Raw genomic sequence first — 26342 nt, 5'->3', positions numbered from 1 at the left:
GTTTCTAAAGTAGTGTAAAGTTAGGCTCGTTTGAGTAAAAGTACTTTTTTAATGCTCTGCAGTCGTATCATTTGGAATTATGTTGAGGGCAAAATTTACTATCAACCCCTTTAACTCTATCTTACAAATGATTTTATAACTGAATTCTATTGTGACTAAACTATTTAAACGGATTGTAATGCTTATAATTAATTTAAAATACATCCCAACGTCTCGAATCCTTTACTGCGTTCGTGGTCAACGAGAGAGAGAGAGACTGAGAAAATATATATCACTGTCAAAATCATAATGTGCGAAACAACCCACATACAGACATAATATACAAATCCATAAATTTTATTAAGGCTACCACACATGCCAAATCGGCTCATAAAGCTAGCTATATAGCTATATTATATATAATAGAGTGACCCTTATAATATTAAACATGCACATCAGAAAGTAAAGTACTAACGTCTACAACAACAAACACAAATCATCGATAGTTTTCATTTCTACAGCTTCAAAAACGATAATAGTCACACAATACTTTTATAAGCATACATATTCTAAGTAATATTTCTTTTGCCAGTAATATTTTTGTTTGTGACAGGTGTCGGTGAAAGCGACATGATGTCAACCATTATACCGTGACGCCTATCCATATTATGATAAATATCTCCAGCCCGACACCTCTCTTCAGTCCCTAACACCCTTCGCACACCGACCTTTTAACCTAAACACCAAAACTCTCTTACGATCAAATTATCTCGCCTTAAGCGAGCTCCCGCGAGAAATGTAATAAAAGCTTTAATATTAATGACGGCACATCCGTGTCTTTGGAGCCATGCAAATTTAAAGTTAAAAAACTACCCTAAAAATTAAAATAAATTGGATTTTCCGTCGTCTGTGATGCAAAACCGGGCTCAAACGTTGTAATAATAGACTTTGGGTTTTTTTTGGATTTTTTTACAGTAATTACTATGCCTAGGACTGGACAAAGGTCGGATTTGCATTTAAATTTGAGCCGGGCGCGGCAATTTCAGGCCCATGCTGGCTTTAAACCGTAGGTATATATGACATAACACGTATGAGATTCAGAGGCAGGAGCCTCGTCGTGTAGTTTAGAGAACTAAATATGTTTAAAGTTAGACTAGGTAGGACGATTGCAATTTAAGAAGGTAGCATGCGGATGATCGGCTTTATATTTTTAGGAGTTTTTGCTGCAGAGCCGGCAGACCTCATCGACGATGGCGGGATAACTTAGACTCCGTTTTGTGGAAATAGAGGGGGGAGGCCGATCCCATTGTGTGTGTGTGTGTGTGTGTGTGTGTGTGTGTGTGTGTGTGTGTGTGTGTGTGTGTGTGTGTGTGTGTGTGTGTGTGTGTGTGTGTGTGTGTGTGTGTGTGTGTGTGTGTGTGTGTGTGTGTATGTGTGTATCTATGTTAGGCCTCTGCCTAACAGTGGGACACAGTGGGTTCTTAATAAATAATGATGTTAATTCAACCACCTACTTTCTTGGACACATTTTCCTATCAACTAAAAGGTGTGTTGGAAATAGAATATGAATTTTTAAAATTACTAATATCCTGATTATGCTACCTAAAATTGCTTCATCCTATTTTCCATAATATTTTCTAATAAATTATGGTTGACGCGCTTTTGTTACGAATAACAAGCACATAAATTATTCTCTAACCAAGGTAAATTCTATAATACCCGTCAAATTAGTTCAGTATATACCTTTATCCCTAACGACCCGATTACATAAAGTTATTTATCAGAGTTTGGCTAGTTCAGATTACAATGATTTGGGCAGAGTCCAACGATAATGTCTAACAGAAATGGTATGATAAGTCGTCGGTACGTCGGTAGGTACAGCTTTTAGAGATGAAATAGGTTATATATTATAGTATATTTTCAGGAAACAAAACTGGAGTAATAATAAATATCAGCTAAGTAGGTACCTATTTATTTGTATTTCGGAATATACTATTCTTTTTTTTGTATGTTTATGTAATAAAATCATCATGAGGTAAAAAAGGGTGATGATTGATGTTTTTTATCAGCTCGTAACATAATAATGGTTTTGGCGGCAGACTGAGCTGCTCCTAACTAAGTGTAACCCGAAGGATTTTCCTACCAAAACGCGTGTTTTATAATAAAAGATACTTATGTTTTTCACCAAAATTTCTGTTTAACAAAAATGCAATGACTACCGAATTCATAGTCGTTAGTCATTACAGTATTGCCTAGTAAGTAGATAAATTGGATACCCTTTTTTCTGTACGAATGCAGTTATCCTAAATTTTAGTTTATTAACCTACTGGGTTTTGTTAACACAGGAACTCCTAGGTCAGGACCTATAGGTGTTAATGTTTATGTGTTTTGCTAATAAATATTTATATTTCTAAGATGAAAACCATACAAACCGTTACAACAGAATCGGCGCCATAGTCAGCTGCGTACTGCGTAGTCTACAATTCACGCCGGAGCGGCCGTGCAATCCATTTTGAATAAGCAACGGAGCAACTTTCCCCCATTTGCATATTTTCATCATATTTGCCGCCTGTGGTCAGTAAGCGAGTTACAGTAATGATTTTATTATATTAACATAGGACAGTATATTTTTACAGGCATATTTGGGAAGTTGATGCTAAGGGGTTTAATTGCTTTTTAATGTGGGATGTTAACTAGTATAAAAATGAATTATATGCGAAGGTAACTAACTACACTCCAGAATAACTAACTGCATTAAAATAAGCCTTCTACCGAAATTGTAATATCGTGAAGGGAGTAAAAAGATGATATGAAATGCATCATAAGAATAATTTCAATACATCTATGTTTTAAGACTGTGCAGGTACTTAAAGTTTAGCATTCCTTTCTAACTATTGAACTATTTTCCCCCTTTGAACCTTTAAACAGTCAGTTCTAAAAACCTTACTCCAAAACTTGCCAAATCGTTTTTTAAAACATCAACCCGCAGCGATCTATAACGGCATGTCTGCGCCAAGCACCGAAAAACCGTATCGGAGAAGTGCCAAGGCGGTGTGCGGTGTGTTTTATCGCCACGACAGATGGCGCGCTTCTAACACTGCTGGCTACTGAAAGGCTTACTGAAAAGTGGGATTAAGAAACTAGAAACGTATTTCAAACAATTTGAGGACATTAAAAATTGGTTAGTATTGAAAATAATTGTCTTCAGTTACCGCGATAATGACTCATGAAATAAAACTTTTATATTATCATGAATTTAAAATGTATCTTGACGTTTCAAACCCTTTAAAGAGTTCGTGGTTACAGGCAAATTATATGTATTTACCTCTAGTATTTAACAATTAACATTCTCATTTCATTACCACTGGTTACTTTTTATTTCCATGTTGAAATATTTAATTATATTATATTACATTATATTAAACAGTATATTACTGTATATGATAAAACAAGGTAGCTAAAACATTAATTAACATAGTCTAAAACTTATTAAAAATAAGTCCTTGCAAAGTCCATAAGCTTACAATGTTTATGCACTTTGAAGAATTAATGAATTAAACATTAAACTTAGCCTGTGTTCATTATATCATTTTCTAACAAACACAAGTGTAAAAATTTTGACAGCAACAAATCAATGTCGAAGCCATATTTTTATGCATTATAGAAAAAAATGTCATACGAAGATTTTTACACCCGTTAATTCTTGTTGTAAGTATACATTATAAGAAAAGTTTCATTATTTCAATTACATTTTGAAGACTATATTTAATATAAAATTGGACGCAGTCTACTTGAAAAGAAATAATTACAAATTTATCCGGGTCTCGACGATAATTACAAATTTATCCCTTTCGGTGTCGAGACCCTCGGTCCGTGGGGCCCGGGAGCTCAGAGTCTTTTTACAGATTTGTCGAAACGGCTTGTTGAGGTCTCTGGGGACAAAAGAGCTGGCAGCTTCCTCGCTCAACGCATAAGCGTTGCGATCCAGCGAGGAAATGCTGCCAGCATTCTTGGCACTATGCCCAAGGGGCCCTCTCTAGATATAGATTTATAGGTTTTTTTTTTTTAGGTTTAGTTTTAGTTTTGTAGGTAGTTCTATATTTTTTTTAGGTATTAGTTTTAGTTTTGTAGGTAGTTTTAATTTTAGGTTACTTTTTATTCTAAGACTGCGAAAGTACGTCTTGAAATGGACTAAGTACTACTTTATTTTTTCTCTAAGGCATCTAAGCAACCATACTTCTATAGTTGCACGGTAAAGAATGGCTAACGCCGCACTTAACACAGGATTTATGTGTCTAACATAGCAGACTGCGACCACATACTGTCTAAAGGTGCCATTCGGATTCAGACTACAGAATGCTGCAGGACGAATCGATTTTTCTGCCCGGATTTTTGATATTTGCGGCAGCATTGCAGTCGGGAGCAATGTTGCGCCGCAATACTGTTGCAGTAATGTTGCCAACTGCATTACTGCAGGAAACCTCGAAAAGGTAATTTTATCAAGACGTCTATTGACTTTCACGTTTCTTGCAGTGATATATAGTCGACAGTATTGCAACGCGACACTGCTGCCGCAAATATCAGAAATCTGAAAAGCATCATCGATTTTCACTTTTTTGAAAACAATGCCATCGGCAGCAAATGTCTCTGCAATACTGCTGTAGTAATGTTGATGTCTGAACCTGAACAGTATATTTACTAGCTCCTACTAATTGCAGCAGCTACGTGCCAACTGTTCTGGAGATTTCGTTGAAAATGTTGAAAAAAGCGCCAGCTCTAATGAAGCCGTTAGACAAATTGGAATGTAGGCTTTAGGGTTAAGTGCCTAGTAATCAAGAGTTACTTAATAGCACACGATTGTTTTGTAGTAGCTCTAAGGCACTTTTTTAGGTTAAGGGTCAATACCGGTTGGTGTGGTATAGAGGTAAGTGTGACTGGCCTTCTTATTGGGGTCTGTTGACACATTAATTAGTGTTTATTGCGAGTTCATACATTTACCACTAAACACAAGTAACAAATGTATGAACTCGAAATAAACACTAATTAATGTGTAAACAGACCCCAATAAGAAGGCCAGTCACACTTACTAATTACTTAGACGCGTAGATAGCCTTATGCCAAACTTAGCCGTATTGAACTTACTATAGTTCGTTTTTTTAGCATTAGAAAAAAGGTGAATAATCTTGACGTGTCTTTTTATTGAAAAACATTTTTTGAAAAATAAGTCACGGCAAATATGTAACGATTATGAATCATATACGATTATTTACATTCTTTTGCTTTCATAAGTAACAGTAGTTTTTGATTTTTTAAAAGCGCTTTTCAATTAAAAGACACGTCAAGATCGCGTAGTCTTTTTCGAAATCGGCCGGAAGGATCATCACCGATTTAAACTTTCACGATTATTAAACATTATCAAACTACACAACGGGACTTAATCGCGTATTTAAGTTTTAAGATTTACCTCCGACGTTTCGAGGACGGCGTTTAGTATAGTAAATGAAGCAAGTTGTTGTATGGAGACCCATGCATTAATTTCTCAGTCGATGAAATTTAGCTAGGTTATTGTATAGCATGAGCCGAGACTAACATATAAATATCCAAAAAAAAGCACTCCTAAGTTAGGTAAAAACACAAATCTGATTATATATTGAACCGAGTAATTCCTCAGTCCAAAATTATTTTACAAAATAAGTTATTTGTATCAGTATGTGATACTAGAAAAAAATCTAAAAGTTTTGTGAAACATGAGAATATTTTTTTATGATAATTCCTTTTTTTGCCGCTCATTTTCATCGGAAAATTGCTCTGTCATTTTTTTCTTCTTATATGATCATAGAATATAATTTGGCGCAGTGGGTAAGAAAATCCAAAAAAAATGCGTACCCAAATGTATGTATGTATTATAGAACTATTAAAAACTGAGAGCGGAAAATTTTTAGATTTTCATTTTGTAGGTATAAAACGGCAATAAAATTGCATTCCAGTTATTTTTTTGATATTTCATATATTGTTGCAATACGTTACATGAATATGTCCGGTGAAGAAAGTTTGAACGGAGCATTTTTCCGTAAAAAGTTATTAACGATTTAAGACTTTAGGTATTTACTTTAATTCTATTATTATTATTCTTTGGAAATTTATACAATACTTTTTACTTATTGATACTTTATCATACTGTAAAGTTTTTTCTGGCAGAGGAATTACTGCGGGTCCACTACCTTTATTTACTACCTACACTAGTTGTCCCCGTGGTCTGATCTTCTAGCCGCGCGAGTTTTTCGAACTACCCGCACTTGGTCTTGTTTATCAGTTTGAACGTTTTGCGCACTAGGGATGTTCCTCTGTCGACACACAACACTAACGATATTCGATTTATCGACTGTCGATATTCGTTTCCGCTTACATTTACTAATGACTGGATTTCATGTGGATGAGATCTTAAAACCCTCGTCCCGATTAAAATTGCAATGTTTTTTTTATTTCAATGGCTTCCCACACTTTTCTACTGTAGAAATGGCGATCCGTGGAAAGGATTTTAGGGTTATGCAGCTCAATCCAGTGGTTTGGTCCTGACTCCAGCAAATGCTCAGCCACGGCAGACTTGTTCACCTGACGATTTTTGACAGCTGCGATCCTTAACTCTTTACGCTTTTGTTAAATACGCGATTAAGTCCCGTTGTGTAGTTTGATAAGGATCATCATCATCAATGTGGTCGATAAAACTAAAAGTGTCACTGCCCGATTCGAACTTTAAGATACGTCAATTATTATGAATAGATCTAAAAACGATATGGATTAGACGTAAATTGTGTCAGTGTCAAAAGTGACGGTTTTGGTATGAATAAATAATAAATAAATATTATAGGACATTCTTACACAGATTGACCAAGTCCGCCAGTAAGCTCAAGAAGGCTTGTGTTGAGGGTACTCAGACAACGATATATATAATATATAAATACTTAAATACATAGAAAACAACCATGACTCAGGAACAAATATCTGTGTCATCACACAAATAAATGCCCTTACTGGGATTCGAACCCAGGACCATCGGCTTCACAGGCAGGGTCACTACCCACTAGGCCAGACCGGTCGTCAAAACGACCGAAGAAACGTAACATTTGACACTAACATATCTAATCCATATCGTTTCTAGATATATTAATTGACGTATCTTAAAGTTCGAAACAGGCCGTAAAAACACTGTTTTTACTATGAGTTAAGGTTATGCGTTTGTCATGTAGACATAATAAAAGAAAGGGCCTATATCTTTTTTTATAGGTATATTAAAACCGTCTACTCCTTCAAAGTTGTTTGGTAAAAATCTTGGAAAAATGTATCCAACAACATAGCTTTTGTAACGTCACAGAAAAGACGCCAATATTCCCGCACATCATTGATCCAAAAGTTTGCAAACTGTCCTGTCGCTTTTACTTTTTAAATCGCGGTAAACACTCGACGGAACCTTAAAATTGGAAAGCCGATAAAATAACTAAATGAAGTGAAAGAGTAAAAAGCAACGTTTGAGGAAAAATTGTAAGCGATAAAGGAGACAAAATGTGACGTCCACTCTTTGTTGGCCGCCATTTTTGATGTGACCACGCTTCCGGGCCTCAATGAATTAAAAAAGGGAGCAATTACCGTGAAAGCATGTAATAGACGAGATGAATGAGGTCACATTTGTTTCCTGAAAAGTAAATGTAAGTTATAAATATAAATTATGAAGGTTAAAAGTATAAATTAGGCTTATTTACTTGCAAAAAGTGATTACCTACATTATTAACGAACTTTGAACGAAGAATTAGATTAATATTTATGTGTGAAGCGTATATTATGTGTGCCTATGTATTTTTTGATCGCAAGAAGTAAATACAAGCAAAGTGATATAAAATTCATAATTTTGTACCTTATTTATCAATTTTTTTTTACTATTTAGAATATATGCAGGAGAATTAAAATAAAAAGAAGCATGTCTTTAGCTTAAATACACTCAACACCAACGAAAACGAGTAACTTATGTACACAATTTCCAAAATACTCGTTTTCATTGCTTACGACTGTAAAAGATTGACAACATTTTTCAATTGTCTTTTTTTATTTTACACCAAACATTAACGCTAAGAGCAAAATTTAGTGTGCCGTACCGTGGAGCGACATGGTCACCCTGGCGAGTCACTCGTAAACGTCCGATTGTACCTTATTTGGTACAAAAGCCAGGAGTGCACAAAACCTTGTAGACTGTTAGGGCGTTTCAGTTTACACTCATGACAGTATTTTGTTTATAAAAGTAACGTTTCCTGGCCTGCGTTAGAGCCATAACCCTTCCTTATGTTGTGCCGATGTTGCAAAATCCTAACGATTTCTTATCCTAAAATCATTTCTGTCTCTGGAATTCGTGACACGCTAATAAAGGAGGTAAACTGTTTGAGAAAGGTATTTGGAACCTACCTACCTAGTACAATTTACAGATAAGATACACCAGCATGACTGCAGCGCTGCAGCATTATTGCAGCGCGATATTACAGCATTGCTGCCGAAATATTTCAAAAATCCGAACAGCAACATCGATTTGCGTCTGCAATGCAGCCGGTAGTGATGTCGCGTTGCAATGTTGCAGCATTAACTCTGATGCAATCTGAATCCAAACGGTACATACCTATATATAAGTTATGTACTGCGTCTACTTTGTAGTGGTGTCACAAACTACTGAAACAATACTCGCTATATCTTGCTACGTTCTATCTCCATACACACATAACCATACATACTCATTGAAACAGCAATATTCTTTTTAGGGTTCCGTACCCAAAGGGTAAAACGGGACCCTATTACTAAGACTCCGCTGTCCGACCTGTCCGTCCGTCCGTCCGTCCGTCCATCCGTCTGTCACCAGGCTGTATTTTATTTTATTTATTTATTTTATTTTATTTTATTCGGGATGCTTACTGCCTGACTGCCTGCCTGGGATGCTACTGTATCTCGTGATCTGTGATAGCCAGACAGCTGAAATTTATTTCTGTTGCCGCTATAACAACAAATACTAAAAACAGAATAAAATAAACATTTAAGTGGGGCTCTCATACAACAAACGTGATTTTTGACCGAAGTTAAGCAACGTCGGGCGGGGTCAGTACTTGTTGTTTAGGCGTTAAGGTTCATTTTGGAGTGAAGGTGTTAGAAGAAATTAAAACAGGTCCATACGCTTATGACTATTTATTGCAACTAAAACAGCGGCCGGTCAACTCATCATAGGTACATATAGGTATGCAGTATGCATGTATAGGTGCGTACAGGTAATCAAAATTCGACTTAACATACCGCCTACCAAAAACAACAGTTTTTAAACTAAGCTCTAGAATGAGTAAGAAAACATTCGTTAACCTAAACCATAAAATAACACTAGGTACATTGTAAACTTTAACCGAAAACCATAAGTTACGTAAGGCATAAAAATCTAAAGTCGATTAAGTTTACATTAAGAGTTAAGTTAATAAATAACAGTCCTGCAAACTGTGAAACCAAATCATTATAAAAACTATAAGTCTTTACTCAGTACAATAGGTAGGAACAAACTTAAACTACACTATCGGCGCTAATTATTTATACTCAAATATGTAGGTACATTTTATTCGTTAGAAACACAATATCTATCTATGGTCGGGCCTTAGAGAATATTATAATCTCACAAACAAGTTAGCTTGGTGCTAATTACGTGCTACATAACTAGTCAAGCTAGGTACCTACCCACAAATGTATACTAACTATTAACCAATAATAATGTTAAGAAATAAACAAAATCCCATCACCCAGCTGCTCGTTTACCTTTGAGAGATATACGTACATATGTTATCCACAATAAGCAAACTACTTTAAATCTTACATTCATAGAAATAAAGTGTAATTTTCCATAGTTCATGTTTTCTAGTTATATCGTCTCGCTTCTAAATAATGTAAACTGAGCAGTTTAACAAAATAATTAAAGCAAATAGATTACACATAGATGAACTAATGATTGTTTAATAACTATTTGTAATGTAATCTCACATATTAGCATGTAACAAGTAGGTAAGATATTATAACAGATTTTTACGTACACTATAAACTTATTTTATTTTACAAAACAACATCTTGTTTGCCAGCGTAATTTGATTAGATTCAATTGTAATGGACTGTATGGATTGTTTTAGGTACCTTTAACTACAAACTTGATGTTAGCTAAACAGACAATATCTTTAATAAATAATGTTTAGTTTAAGTACGAACATAGAAACTCGTATACATACATCTTAGATTTTAAAACTATCCAATGAAAATGAACACACTCGAGTACGATTCTTATGCCTACATAATAAGGTCTCTTTTTGTGTAATGTTTAATGTTGGCGAAATAATACCGGAGTGGTTTATTTGTTAAATAACTATCTAAATCATCCCAACGTTTACAAGTTATGTCTAGGTAAGTATTTAAGTATACTTAGTATGCATATGTATTGAGATACGCAACGGGAAAGCGATTATCTAATGATCGTTTAACTTTATTCGCGACTAAGTATATGTCTGATTGGGTTGATTAGAGGTTTTACCTGGTAAGTAAATAAGTAGGTATTTACTTTAAACTTTAATTAAGTATAATTTAAAAGACTGACCGCCCACCCTTTTGTACCTACTCGGGTTTGTACATCTCGATGGTGACATACAAGTATACGGCCTATGCTAAAGTCATGGTAAGCGGACACTGTTGCCTAATTATCGGGGTGTTTTGGCAAGAGTACTAATTTAGACCAGGGCCTTTTCAGAAGGTTGTTTCCTTTACACTGCACAGTAACAACTCGCACCAGCTGATCAGGTCCTGGATGTAAGGCTGTTATCTTTCCTAATAGCCACTTTGCCGGCGGCATGTCATCCTCCTTGATTACAACGATATCTCCAACATTTGGCGGATTCACTGTGTCCTGCCACTTGTAACGTTGTTGTAAGGTGTTTAGGTATTCCGCTTTCCATCTTCTCCAAAAATCTTGCGTCTGTTTTTGTATAAGCTGCCATCTGGTCAGCATGTTAACATTTCTATTTTCATAGTTTATATCCGGAACGCTAGGTACCGGTTCTCCGATCAAAAAATGACCAGGTGTAAGTGGATTTAAGGTGTCTAACGTTTCATCTAAATGTGACAAAGGCCTTGAATTACAACAAGACTCAATTTGAGCCAGCTGAGTTGCCATCTCTTCGTATGTCAGCTTTGAGGTGCCATTAACACGATTTAGATGCCTTTTTACCGAGCGTACGCCAGCTTCCCAAAGTCCACCAAAGTTGGGAGCCTTCGGGGGAATAAAATGCCAAGTTGTGCCATCATTGGCTAATAGTTCCGCTATTTCCTTAGTTACACTTGAGTTGCTTTTTGCGAACATATCTCTTAGCTCTTTGTCGGCTTTTACAAAATTAGTCCCGTTGTCGCTCCAAAGATGTAAGCAGCGGCCTCTTCTGGCAACAAATCTACGGAAAGCTGCAATGAAAGCTTGTGCTGTGAGGTCCGTCACAGCCTCCAAATGTATCGCTCGGGTGGACATGCAGATGAAAAGACAAATATATCCCTTTGTCGACGTGTGACCGCGACCCTTCGATGTCCTCAACTGCACAGGTCCTGCGTAGTCTACTCCACTGTTAAGGAACGCACGATGAGGCGTAACCCTCGGGGCGGGCAACTGGCCCATCAGTGGCTGTTGAGTTTTAGCCTTTTCCACAATACATGTCCTGCAACTGTGGGTAACTTGTCTGACAGCTGCCTTTAGACTAATAATCCAATATTTGCTTCGAATGTATGTCATCATAGCCAGTATGTCTCCGTGCAATGTTCTGAGATGCGCTTCTTTTATCAGCAGTTTTGTGATAATTCGTTGCTTATCATGAACAGTGGTACAACTAAAAATGAAATGCTATTGCATTTAATATTATATCTTTTACTGGTAAGGTTTAAAGTCGAATGGCATTTCATTTTGTTTTGTGTCACTATTCATGATAAGCGTCGATATGTTGCTTACTGGGAATGATGATAGGGTGTTTTGCTTGTTCTGCTATGGAAGAGTTGTTAAGGCGGCCACTGACCCTCAACAGACCACGTTCATCTAAGTATGGAGTCAGCGTGATTAAAGAACTCTTTGCCTTCATTTTACCATTCTTTTTCAGGTCTTTAATTTCATCTTCATATATCGAATATTGGTAGTATCTTATACATCTCATTTCTATTTCTTCCATTTCAGCTGCTGTCAAATAGTCTTCTCGACTTGTCTTATTTTTCCAGTTTATAAATCTTCGGCATTGAGCTAGTACTCTCTTCAACTTTGTCAAGGATGAGAACCTTTCCCAGATAGGATTGTCACCTAGGTTAATGTGAAACGTCTTCTTCTTTTCTAAACTTGTTGGTAGAATGTCAACTCTAGTGAACTCGGTGTCTTTGTCTTTCAGCCACTCTGGTCCAGTCCACCATAGTCCATTATCTACTATCTCTCTTGCTCTGATTCCCCTAGAGGCCAGATCGGCAGGGTTGTCTCTTGACTGAACATGTCGCCATCTGTCATTGTCGATTATTTGTATGATTACTGAGACTCTGTTGCCCACAAAAACTTGCCATCGGCTTGGCTGAGACTGTAACCACGCTAGGACCACCATCGAATCTGTCCAGGCATATGTCTTCTCCATTGGTATCATCAATAAGTTTGAGAGCTCATGCAATAGCTTCGCAAGCAAGACTGCGGCGCACAGTTCTAATTTCGGTATACTCAACTGCTTCAGTGGCGCCACCTTTGTTTTGGCTGCTATCATTGTAATATGGACTTCGTCATTCTGATCAACGACTCTCACATAAGCTACTGCGGCGTAGGCCACTGATGATGCGTCAGCGAACCCATGCAGTTGTATATCCTTGCAGCCTGCTGTGATTTTCATCCACCGTGGGATTCCTATCATTTGCAGCTCGTTCAGCTCATCTCGGTAAGTAACCCATTCGTTAACTATTTCTGCGGGCAATTCTTCATCCCATCCATGGTTGCAGAGCCATAATTTCTGTATCATGACCTTCGCTGTTATGACGACTGGAGCCAGCCATCCTAAGGGATCGAAGAGACTCGCCACATCCGATAATACTAACCTTTTTGTTACAGGATTCCTGAGTTCCGGTAAGTTCACAGTAATTTTAAAGGTGTCTTCGTTCCTGTCCCAGGTAAGTCCAAGTATCTTTATTACCTTATCTAGCTTTATTTCTAGACTGTTCACTGTTTCTTTACTGTCACTAACCTCTTGTAAGTACTTTAACAACTCCTCAGAGTTGCTTGACCATTTTTGCATGTGAAAGCCACCTGCCTTTAATAACTTATTAACTTCATTACATATTACTTTCATTTCAGATAAGTCTTCATGGCCAGTCATCAAGTCGTCCATGTAGAAGGAGTACTTAACCACTGCTGCGCCTCGTGGATACCTTTCAGATTCATCGTCAGCGAGTTGAAGTAGCGTTCGTACTGCTAACCAAGGTGCTGCAGCGGTCCCAAAAGTGACTGTTAACAGCTGATAACTTTCCAAGATACCAGAAGCTTCATCTCGCCACACTATCCGCTGTAAATCGGTATGGTTGTTTGTCATTTTTACTTGACGATACATCTTAACTATATCGCCTACCACACAGATTTTGTGACATCTCCAGCGAATGATAAGGCTGCGTAGATCAGGTTGCAAGGTAGGCCCCACTAGCATGCAGTCATTTAAGGATCTACCGTTGGAACCCTTCGATGACGCATCGTATACTATCCTTACCTTTGTAGTGTCCTTATCCTCACGAATTACAGGGTGGTGGGCTAGGTAAATAGCTTCCCTTTCATCTTCCTTCTCTAACTTCTTCATATGCCCTAAATTCAAATATTCATTGATGACCTTTGTGTATTCTTCTTTCAGTTTGCCATTTCTCTGGAACTTTCTTTCTAGGTGTTGGAACCTAGTAATTGCTTGCTGCTTTGTTTCACCACAAAGCTTTATTGTTTCTTCTTTAGTTTGTTTCAGGGGCAGATGCACTTCATATCTTCCTGATTCCTCTCTTACCGTTGTATTTTTGTAGATTTCTTCACAACTTTCTTCCTCCTTAGACCAAGCTTTCTTGGTTGTATAAAGTTCTGTTTCCAATTCCCAGAATTTTCTTAGTAGATTGTTATCTTCCTCGACCTGTCTTGTGATGTGAAAGCTCCTGACATTATGAGACCTGCTTGTATTTACCTCAATATCACCTGACAAGATCCACCCGAGACGGGTGTGCTGCGCGATTACGTCGCCTGGCCCCCTAATCAATCCATTGTCTATTATCTTAGCATAGATTTTCGCACTAAGTAAAATATCTATCCTACCTGGTACGTTGAAATTGGGGTCAGCCAGTTGTATATCCTTAAGCTGTGGCCAAGTATAACTTCTAATTTCCCTTTCAGGTAACAAACGCGTTATAGACTTCAACACATATGCATTGTTTACATTAAATGAGAAATTTGTATCATATCTAGACGTAATCTGTAAATCTACTAAGTGCTTAAGAGATGTGCGATTACCTTCACCAACACCAAACATGACGCCGCTGATCTCGTTTTTCTTTAAACCTAATAAATCGACGACTCTTGATGTAACTAGTGACACCTCTGAACCTGGATCAATGAGAGCACGGAAGACGTGTGACTGACCTGAACTCGATGTGACGTCTACCAGTGCTGTGGCTAACCATATATTCTCACCAGGCTGTTCTCCGCTTGCTACATGTGCTGTGACCTTGGTGACAAACTTTTCTTCGTTTGTGTGTGCAGGCGGATCCTCTTTCGTTGCAGTTGTAACCTGTTTGTCTTCACTTATTGTTTTCTTCTCTCTATGTAATAAGGAGTGGTGTTTTCTCTTGCAGATTTGACATGTCGTGCGTTGTTTGCATTTAAACACGGTGTGATTAGGTATGAGACAATTAAAGCACAAGTTGTTGCCTTGAACGTAGCTGTATCTCTCTTCAATAGGTAGCTTACTAAACTGCTTACAATGATGTATGTAGTGCTTTTCTTTGCAGAAGGTGCATTGCAGATCGTCGTTGCTAGCCGTGGTGTGAAATGACTTCGGCTTAACACTCGGTGGTTGTTTGTAACTTCTATTTGCAGGTTCTACCATCTCTAATGTGCGAAACCGTGTTTCCAAGAACTGCTTCAGTCTTTCAAATCCAGGTAAGTCATCACAACTGTCTTCACTAATTGTCTCTTCCCATTGTTTATGACTGCTGACATCTAGCTTAGATATGACGACAAACGTGACGATTGCATCCCACTGATCGGTAGGCAAACCTAAATTCTTCAGCGCGTTCATACATTCTACAGTGGTATCTAACAGCTGTTTAATCGCGGAGGCCGATTCTTGAGATAACGCTCGTTGTCCAAAAAACTTCTTAAAAACTGTATTCGCTATATATCTCTTGTTGTTATATCTCTTTTTCAGAATCGCCCATGCCTCGGTATAATTTTCTCCGGTGATAGAAAACTGCCGCAATAATACTTCAGCATCGCCCGTCAGACTACTTTTCAGGTAGTGTAATTTCTGCACATTTTCTAATGACGAGTTGTTATGAATTAATGCCACAAAAAGGTCGTGAAATGATTGCCACTCTGTATAATTCCCATTAAAAGTCGGTATGGAAATTCTAGGCAAACGGACTTCACTATTGGATGTACTTGTGTTACTCACTGTTTGTTTGGACGTGTCCACCTTGGCGGTTTCAGAACTAAGCTTCAATAACACCGTCCTCAACTCTCCTTTGTATGTATAAAACAACTCCTCAAACTGGTCAAACATATCCTCGGAGAAGTACGGAAGTAATTGTCTGTCTTCTAGGGAAATCGATAAAAGTATTTTCTCGTGAACTATCTTAAACTCCTTCCAATAAGTATCTAACGTATCCATTCTTCCTTGTACATATCCAATAGTTATCCTCTCCTTAGGCGACTTTTTGTAGTTGCTATAAGCCTTTTCTATTTTTTCATAAGTGTCTTTCTGAAGTAGTATACGTTTTTCTATCTGCTCCATTGTGTAATTTCACTACTACGATATCACCAAATTAAATACCGAATCACCAAGTTCTAGAATGTTCTAACGCGGCACTCACTTTTTTACCGTGTAGGGTAAGCGCATAAGTACGTAGGTAAGTACGCGCTACATATAAGTACGTAATGTCCACTGCTATCTTATTTTGCCGCTGTTTATGTATAAATGCACTATTCCACTGTCCTTTGAAACATGCCAAATCACTCCGTTCAATTTAGTTCGTACAATAACGGTTGTAGAAACATTTGATTGTAAATCCTAAGTTTACCAGTCTATATCGTTCTTTTCACTTTAATTCACTTAAACACATTTTAATCCGTTATATTGTCCACTTTTTTGCACTGATTTGTCCATATTTAACTCCAAATTACATTAAATTCACTCCGCGCAATAGGTCACCGTAAATGATATCCGTGGTCGATGGACCATAATGTTTAGGCGTTAAGGTTCATTTTGGAGTGAAGGTGTTAGAAGAAATTAAAACAGGTCCATACGCTTATGACTATTTATTGCAACTAAAACAGCGGCCGGTCAACTCATCATAGGTACATATAGGTATGCAGTATGCATGTATAGGTGCGTACAGGTAATCAAAATTCGACTTAACACTTGTATAGGTGACTGTTTTTATAGATAATGGTACGGAAACCTTCGTGTGCGAGTCCGACTCGCACTTGGCCGGTTTTTTAAATCTCCGCCCACAAAACCCCCTAAACACAGCTCCCACGAAACAAAAGGCGTTCTTTAAACGCACACATCAAAGCGCCTTTAATCAAATATAAAGACCCTGCGCTGACAATTGACAGAAATCGCGACCTCATTTAGGTTTTATGTCCTTAATTTGCTTCAGTTACTGGAAAGCCAATTCTGTATCAACAATTCAATGAGGTTTTTATCTTATTTTGATACGACCTTGAGCCATGTCATCTGGCATTTCACGCGCTTCAAATGAGACACAACTGAGATGTCATCAACAAGAAGGGTGCAGTGGTGGTGCGTTACTAATGGCAAATCATTAATGTATATTAAAAAAGTAATGGACCCATAATACTTCCCTTAGGGATTCCCATGTTATTGTTTTGGTTTGTACTTGGACATGGACAACAGTAGTAAGTAACTGCCTCACCGATTAACTATGCTCGTTAACTAGCTCGTATGCTCTTTGATACCTATTAATTACTGGATATAAATTAAGTGTTTCGTAGTTCCCCGCAAATTATCTTTCTCGCATTTTTCAGCTATAGACGTATATCATCAAACGCTTTACTTAGGTCAAACGGCAGTAGTAGGTTTTTTCTTATCTGTATTCAGTGTTATCTTTAATTAAATTAAACGCTGATAAAGTAATGAAAACCACATCAAAATTTTAAAACGGGATCGGTTTCCAGAACGGGGAAAAAAGAACTTTCAGTTGCCTTTGTCGCTCCGGCCCAGTGAATTTGAGTTTTCTTAAGGGTGCCACTGAGCTGTGTTTTTACGGCTCCTTTGAAAATGCTTAGCGCCGAGCATTGTGAGGAATGACGGATAAAGTTATTTGTTTCTCGAAGTGACAATGTAGCGTTGCGGAAATGTAAAGAGACATAAATCATACACAAATATATAATATCTCACAATTTATTCGTTCCTGTTCTCCGTGGCTAAGAACTTTTGTAGGTATTATTAAAACACAACAATAAAACACCCTTTCAAGCTAAAGTGGGTAGGATTTATATTTTATTACTACTATCAAAAACGGAGTTTTTGTTTTACTATGTTGCTTTGCAAATCCCATCTACAGCTCGTTATTCAAAACAATTCCAACATAATACACCAAACATACAAAATGATTTATTACTCTCTGCCCTCCTAAGCTAAAAGGCAGTTTTTCGACATTTTGCCAAAATTGACTTTTTGTGATATTCGTAATGCAGAGATCGAGATGCATCAATCACTTTGGCCCGTTTTCCGATAAGTGGCTTAGTTTTCGAGAAAAATATCGTAAAAAGACCGTATTTGCACTAATTTTCTAAGCGTTCCTAGTCTAAAAAGCGACTATTTGACAAAGCCAGGCTAAAACAACGTATATGCAGCTATACGTTTTTTTACGCTCTGGTTTGCGTAAAATCTTATCCACCATGTCTAGCCTAAAATAACGTATAAGCCAAAAACTAGGCTAAAAATACGTAAAAGACGCTATACGCGCTTTAAGATTAGAATCTTTAGCAAAATTTTAGATCTGATACTAGTCTAAAAAATCGTATAGTATTTATTTTTGTTTCAATGTCTCATACGTCATTTAAGCCTAGTATCACTTAACTTTTTTACGTCACCATAATAGTCTTTAGAAACGTATAAATGTTATACGTTCTTCTTATTTTGTATGGACGTCGTATTAAACGCAAACAAACTTTTATAATGGTTGAAAGTGCGTCTAACTAGTCTATAACGCAGTATATGCTCCAACCTTCGTCATGCTCCCCGCGCGCCGAAAGACACCCTTATGCTAAGTAAAAGCCGTCAGCCGCAAGCGCAGGCTTGTGGCTGCCGGTATGCGACCGAACGCCAAAGTAAGAATAATACTTTATTATTGCATTACCATCATATGTTATCAATAATATGTAGTGTTTACAATCAGTACCTTCGAGTATTATCATTTTTATCAAGGTATATACTTTAAAATTGCCTCGCAAATACGTCTTTCTAGCGTAGTTTGTGATGATGAAATTGTTCATACGTACTTTTCTATAGCAAACGTTGTTTAAGTTTTATTTTTTCATTCGACGGTTTGACTGCTTTTATTTAAATAAAATCAAATTTATATTAGAGCTAATTGTATCGGGTTTAATTCCCTATAAGCCAAGTAGGTATTTGACATTACGAAGAGTTTAAATCTTATTGAAAAATGTTTTAAAGGGAAATTTAATGAGAATTCTTATGGACAGAATAACATTTTCCGCCTAAGTATTTAGATAACCAGGACAAAGGACCATGGGCATCTTTGTATGGAACCTGGGTCCATCCAAAAACCAACTGAGAGTTATATATATATATTAGGCCATTAAATTCCTAAGTGGGTTTTATAAAAAAACAATATGTATTTTAAAATAATTTGGTATGTTTGTGTATTAGGTAATAGTTGTATGTTAAAATAGTAAAAGCTATGAGTTTGTAATCTAATAGAAAAATATTTTTATTAAAATTTAAATCTGATTTTTAATTAGGTACAACCGCTAAAATGCGTTTTAGAATTAAATAAATGACAGAGTATGTGCAGGAATTAATACGAGTTTAATTTTATTGCTAACGTAGACTACACAACTCGCTAACGTCTTATCGTGCGATGAAACTCTCGATGATTCGATGCCTATTGATAACAAACTAAAATAAGTATTAGAGATGCCACGAATTCGGTAAAACATTATGTATTATTGTGAGTTACGTGTATGCGAAAACTGGTCACCTACAAAGATAGATGGTTGCTAAGATTTAAGTCAGCAGCAAGCTGGGATCTCCATACAAACGTAGTTACGCTCTCATTTTAAAACGATTAGGTAGATTGCTCTAAAACTTTGTATTCACTAAAGGATAAGGTATATCTATGCCTGTAATTAATGTGTAGCTTCAGATACCATAATAAAAAAAATACAGCGAATATAAGTTTTTCATACAAAACTTATTTTTCCTCTATTTCATTAGTTTTGTTGGAATATAAACTAATTAGGAACTGGTATAGATATACCTTATGTTATTGTATGTGCAATTTATTACAATCCAACACGTTGTTTTAAAATGAGTACGAATCTCCGTTTTTATGGGAAGTAATAATTCGGCTGAGCTTATTGCGGACTCTTTTAAGTTTCTTTGCTCATGCTCATTAGAAGTACATGTAATGTCATTAGTAGAGTCGAGTAAATCTAGCCTATGATACAAATAAAATCAGAAAGACTGTACACATTAAAAATTTGTACATATTATGGGGTTATTCCCACCAGTTAGGTATCTACCACCAAGTTGTTACCAGTGGTAACTACTGGGAATTTATTTCCCACCTTTCTTCCCAGTAGCTACCACCAACTCAGTTTTGTGGTAATTACTGGAAAGTTTTTTTCCAGAAGTTACCACTGGTAAATGGTGGGATTTTTTCCCTAGTAGTTACCACCAACATTTTTTTACAGTACAATTTAAATGTCTTTTATTATATGCACAAAAAACACTATACTACTAAGCTTTTATTAAAAAAACGGGGTCCAGCGATTACTTTTTGGATTATAATCTTAATTACCATACAAAATTAACATATAAATCGGGTTATTCCCACTAGTTACCATCAAGTTGTTATAGTTAAATAGTAATAAAAACAGTATAAGTAGAATACTATAAAAATAGAGGCTTTAATGAACCCTAACAAAATTGTAGTAACTACTGGGGAAAAAATCCTACCTTTTACCAGTGGTAACTACTGGGAAACAAATCCCATTAGTTACCACTGGTAACAACTTGATGGTAACTAGTGGGAATAACCCAATTTATGTGTTAATTTTGTATGGTAATTAAGATTATAATCCAAAAAGTAATCGCTGGATCTCGTTTTTTTAGTAATAGCCTAGTAGTATGGCGTTTTTTGTTCGTATATAAATAAACATTTAAACTACGTGTCTATTTTTTATTCCCATTTCTTCCATAAATACTAATCTATAAAACCGTATATTCGGTGTTTTTGGTGGTATACGTTTTTTTACACTAGCACGCTAGTCGAAAATCTGGACAAAATCTTAATTTTTCCTAGTATACTAACCAAAAATGCCGAATAGCTGCTATAAGGTCTTTTAACTTAGGATTTCAAGTGGGAATTATTCATTGTTACTAAGCAAAAAGGCAGCATGTGACATATACGGCGTTTTTACCTAGTTTCTACTTCGTAACTAAGTTAGAACGCCGCATAACGCATGTTTACCGCCTTCTTGACTAGTACGACCTACACATTTTTAAGCTTAATACTAATCTAAAGTGTTTTTTATAAAATTAAAAAAAACTGAGCTGTTTAGTAACATACTATAAATACCTAAAATAAGTACATATATATAACTACCACATACAAAAAGAAAAAATGGAAAAAGTTTTTCCGTTTCGTAGAAATTCAAGAAAGATGTTTGGGTTGGTTTTTTGCGATTATCTCGAAACTAGCTTTTGTCGAAAAACTGCCTTTTAGACTAGGACGGCAGCTCTGTGTTCTTGCATCAAAATCAATGTGATTAACACTTCAGTTTTATTTCAAACACCTAAGTTCATCTTAGTCTATTAAATAGCCAAATATCTACCGCGGTTTCAAAACCATTTCATTAAGAAAGTTTCTCCTTTTCACTCCATATAGAAAACCGCACACTCACATATAATTACGAAAGATATTAACAACAGCTACTAGCTTAAATGATGGTAGTGTGGTTACCGCGTAGACGGTAACCACCTTAGCTTGCGGGAGCGACTAGAAAATTATAAAGACTAGTTATTTCTGTACAACTTTGTGTCTTTCTTATTATTGTAGTCAGCATGAAATAGAGATTGACGGCCAAAGTGGCCAAATATATATAAGATGATTTCACTTTTGTGGATATGAACTGGAAGGAAGAATAACTTCATGCGTTGCTCTGTAAACAAAGATTTATTTTTATTACTACAAGGTTTAATGTTAACCTACACTGTATGTACTATTACTAACAATACCGACCTGTAAACAAAGAAACGACATTTAAAGTTTATTCCTGCTTTAGTCACTCCTTTCTCAATAACAAATAACAATTATAACGGCGATTATTTAAAGCGGCATTGCAATCTACATAACCTCACTTCCCACCTTTGACGTATGACATGACATTGACAGGTCAAAGCAAAGTGTGGCCACATTTAAAAAGGTAAACGATATCGTTTATTTTTTACATATATCGGAAAACATCCTTATATCTACGTTGTCAAACTTTTGTTACAATTTATATTCGGTGACTTTGGCCGTCACTATCTATTTGATGCTGACTTCACTGTCCATAGCATCACATTATTGACAACCATAGTTTAATAAAACATGGTCTTCTCCTCCCAGAGTGACACAAGCCTACGTCACAATAACATTGCCACTTTATATAGCGCTATCGCATATTATCATATAGCGCTGTCGCATGATGACGTAGGCTTGTGTCAGTCACGTGACCACGAAAAGACGGGAAGAGAGTACCAGGCGGAGTATATTATTATACCATGATTGACAACATTTCCATGTTTGCCACTTCGGATAGTTTGCACTGTTAGCAGTCCTCAACTATGCGTGTCTCCAGAAATTTCCTTTCAGCGCTAACTCTTTTCCAGTCCGCAGCACTCTATTAGATTTTCTCCTAAAAACAAGATTCTAGCTACATACAGATATGAAAGTGCCTGTTGCGGCTTCTTTTAGAATATAAAGAAGACTCGTTTAGATATAAAGAAGATTCTTTTAGATATAAAGATAAAGTAGGAGACTTTCAGGCCTATTCGGATTTCGAGATAATCACAAGATCTTGAGACGATTTAGAGATCAACTAGATCTACATTAGATATCGACTAGATGTGACTTGGATATCTAAGTCATAACTTGTCGAAATCGTTCAAGAGGACCTCCAGAATCGCGGAAACGTCAAATTTGACATATCTATCTTACAAATAGATTTAGATTATCCGTATCGTAACTTCCAGAATCGCGGAAACGTCAAATTTGACATATCTATCTTACAAATATCTTTAAATTATCCGTATCGTAACTTGTTGAAGTCTAGTAGAAATCTAATTCATTTTCCGAATCGAGCCGTTTGTATCGTCAGTCTTTACAATTCACTAGTCTCTACAGTCGGCTGTGAAACAATTACTCTGGCGCACCGCCGGTGCTCGAGCGCTGCCAAATTGCGGGATTTGAACACTTTTGAGCACTCGAGATTGAGCGCTCGACTCGAGACGCGCTCTCTAGTGGATGTTATCTTATGTAATAGTTGACGCTAAGACGGGTAAAAGCTTTTTGCGGGACAGTGTTGGCTTTTGAGGTAAAATTGTAGACTGTTTTGAGGTTAAATTGTTGACCAGCTTTGAGGTAAATTAGTTAACCGTTTTTCAGGAATTTGCTGACGCCTTCTGTACGATGAGTTTTTCTTTTTACGATAACTAGTTACTGTTATTATTAGCATCTTCCAAATAATCTTTCCCAATGCCCTGAATAAGCAAATGCTCGTAAATTGAGCGATAAAAGACTCTCTCTCAACGGCATAAGAACTTCCACGTCTCCCTTATGAACCTGGCCCGAAAACCCGATTGATGTAGTAAATACGTCTATACCCTGTCACTGCGTAGTCCTATGGGAGCTCTTTCCTTCCCCACTTGCCTAATGCAGGTGAGCAAATACCGCTATACGTAGATCTTTGACTCCACATACTCTTTATTGATCTCGAGGTCAGCTTATATTGGTTTATGCACGTTCGCCTGTAAGCGATAGAAATAGGCCCGTCAGTGGTACTCATTCGATAAAGACGTAAGTTCATGTGTGAAACGTGGCAGTTAAGGCTGTTTGGAGTTGAAAAAGGTTCCCATTAGTGAACTGCTGAGGTATTGAGTTATTTAATTTGTCGTTAGCTGATAACGGGACTTATCTGGCCCTGGGGACACTGTTTTCGGAGATTTTGGGAACTTTTGTTTGGGAATAGGTTAGCCTATTGATCGGGATTGTAAGTAATTGGTAAATTATATATGTAGATAATTTGATTGCAAAGCGACCGAAATATTTGGCGATCGCGCGAGTTTAATGTTTTACTTTGGTCTTTACCTTACAGAAAGTATACTTTTGTTTAAAATGTTACTATTAGTCAAATGCCTCGGCTACATCAGTAGCTACCTACATATTTCACGCACTAATGTTGCAGTAAGCAGGGTAACGATAATACTAACATTCTCGAGAATGGTCGTGCCACGCTCTATTGGGATCGATCTATCATCACTGACAGGACTATTGTAGCCAATAAGCCTGATATTGTGATAATAGATCGATCGCAACGTCGGGCCGTACTCGTTGACATCACCATCCCCCATGATGATAATCTCGTGAAGGCCGAGAAGGACAACTCCAGTAAGTACCTAGACTTGGCTCACGAGATAACCGCCATGTGGGATGTTGACTCGACGATCATTGTCCCGATAGTCGTTTCAGTGAACGGTCTAATAGCGAAGAGTCTCGACCAACATCTTGAGAGACTCTCGCTAGGTGGTTGGATCAAGGGTCAGATGCAGAAGGCGGTGATCTTGGACACGGCGCGGATAGTCCGCCGGTTCCTCTTCTGCAGCCCTGACCACCGGTAGCTTGGGCCTTGCCCCGCTGCTGGCGGCACCCTAGGTTAGGTTTTTTATAATGTGTTTATATGTATGTTTTATTGTTTTGTAAGTGTTTTTATATTTTACTTTTATATTCATATTATAAATAACCTAACTTGAGATGAAAAATAAATAAAGAGAAAATACTAATGAAATTAAATGAAAATTGGACAGGTTTTCGAGTTTCTTAGTCAAGCCAGCTTTTACGTTTTAAAGTTTTTATTCGAGTCTGCCCTTGCAAATATAATAAGTATAGTTTCCATGTTAATTCTTTCAAGGCATTTTGATACAAACGATACACATTTTTGCGTTAGCCTCTTAATGTTCGTACATGTAGGTATATGTTGCAGTCAAAAGTGTGAACTGGTCAAAAGAAATTTTAACCGACAAAAACAGGCAAAACTGCTTTTGACTGAGCATGTTGGTCAAAAGTAGTTTTACCTGAAAATCATACCTATTTCTGGCAGCAGTTTCGTTTTTAGGGCGTAGCAAAAAAAAAATAACCCTAACCTACCTATCTCTGGGAACAGTTTCGTTTTTAGGGCGTAGCAAAAAAAATTCACAGATTTCGTGCCTCACACGACTATCGAGCACATTGGAAATGAATCTACGGAATTCGAAAAAATATTGTCGCTGAGCGACGAGAAAGTCTGGATAAGGAAAAAGTTACAAAATAAAACTACAACGTTGAATGATAATTATTTTATTCTAAGACTAACACAAGTATCCTGGACATAACGCATGTGAACAAACAAATTGCAAAATTTCCACACGCGTATCCAAGTTTGAATAATTGTCGCCGTGGCGCATAAGTATAGGTACATATTTCATTTTTCGATTAACAAGCAGGATATATTAATGTTCAAAGTACAAGAAAATTATTACACGGCAAATCCGTAGTCAACTCGACAAGTGGTGATCGGCAGCGGCCCATTTGCTGCAAATTATGAAATTTTCTTGACAGCAGTTTGACGCGACGAGAAATGACCATAACAGCGTTTGTCTATGTTGCACCAAACCTGAGTTCCAATAGGTACTACCAGGGTTCAGCATCAGCTATCTTGGGTAATGCTCATCATGACGAATCGGGTGTCCAAAACAGCGTGTGCCTATGTTGCACCAAACCTGAGTTCCGCTAGGTACAACCAGGGTTCAGCATCAGCTCTATCTTGGGTACTACTCTCCTAAGTGCTCATCAAGACGAGTCGGATGACCAAAACAGCGTGTGCCTATGTTGCAACAAACCTGAGTTCCTTTAGGTACAGCCAGGGTTCAGCATCAGCTCTATCTTGGGTACTACTCTCCTAAGTGCTCATCGAGACGAGTCCGATGACCAAAACAGCGTGTGTTTATGTTGTATTAAACCCGAGCTCCACTAGGTACTGCCAGGGTTCAGCATCAGCTATCTGCTAGCAGCCGCCAGCAACATGCTGAGGTGAGACCATTTCGTGGCACTTTTTCTTTTTTATGTTTCTCTGTATAAGTTTTCCCTCTCCCTCTCCCTCTCCCTCTCCCTCTCCCTCTCCCTCTCCCTCTCCCTCTCCCTCTCCCTCTCCCTCTCCCTCTCCCTCTCCCTCTCCCTCTCCCTCTCCCTCTCCCTCTCCCTCTCCCTCTCCCTCTCCCTCTCCCTCTCCCTCTCCCTCTCCCTCTCCCTCTCCCTCTCCCTCTCCCTCTCCCTCTCCCTCTCCCTCTCCCTCTCCCTCTCCCTCTCCCTCTCCCTCTCCCTCTCCCTCTCCCTCTCCCTCTCCCTCTCCCTCTCCCTCTCCCTCTCCCTCTCCCTCTCCCTCTCCCTCTCCCTCTCCCTCTCCCTCTCCCTCTCCCTCTCCCTCTCCCTCTCCCTCTCCCTCTCCCTCTCCCTCTCCCTCTCCCTCTCCCTCTCCCTCTCCCTCTCCCTCTCCCTCTCCCTCT

General features: G+C 37.6%; 1 protein-coding gene across 1 annotated transcript in view; it reads right to left on the bottom strand.

The window, feature by feature from the left end:
• LOC134798608 (acetylcholine receptor subunit alpha-like 1) overlaps positions 1 to 26342 on the bottom strand; it is a 350593-nt gene that overhangs the window by 195511 nt on the left and 128740 nt on the right. The window lies entirely within an intron of this gene.

Source organism: Cydia splendana, chromosome 17, assembly GCF_910591565.1.
Source record: "Cydia splendana chromosome 17, ilCydSple1.2, whole genome shotgun sequence".
Classification (NCBI taxonomy): Eukaryota; Metazoa; Arthropoda; class Insecta; order Lepidoptera; family Tortricidae; genus Cydia; species Cydia splendana.
The sequence above is the reverse complement of the archived record's forward strand: the minus strand, read 5'-3'. Positions and strand labels throughout refer to the sequence as shown.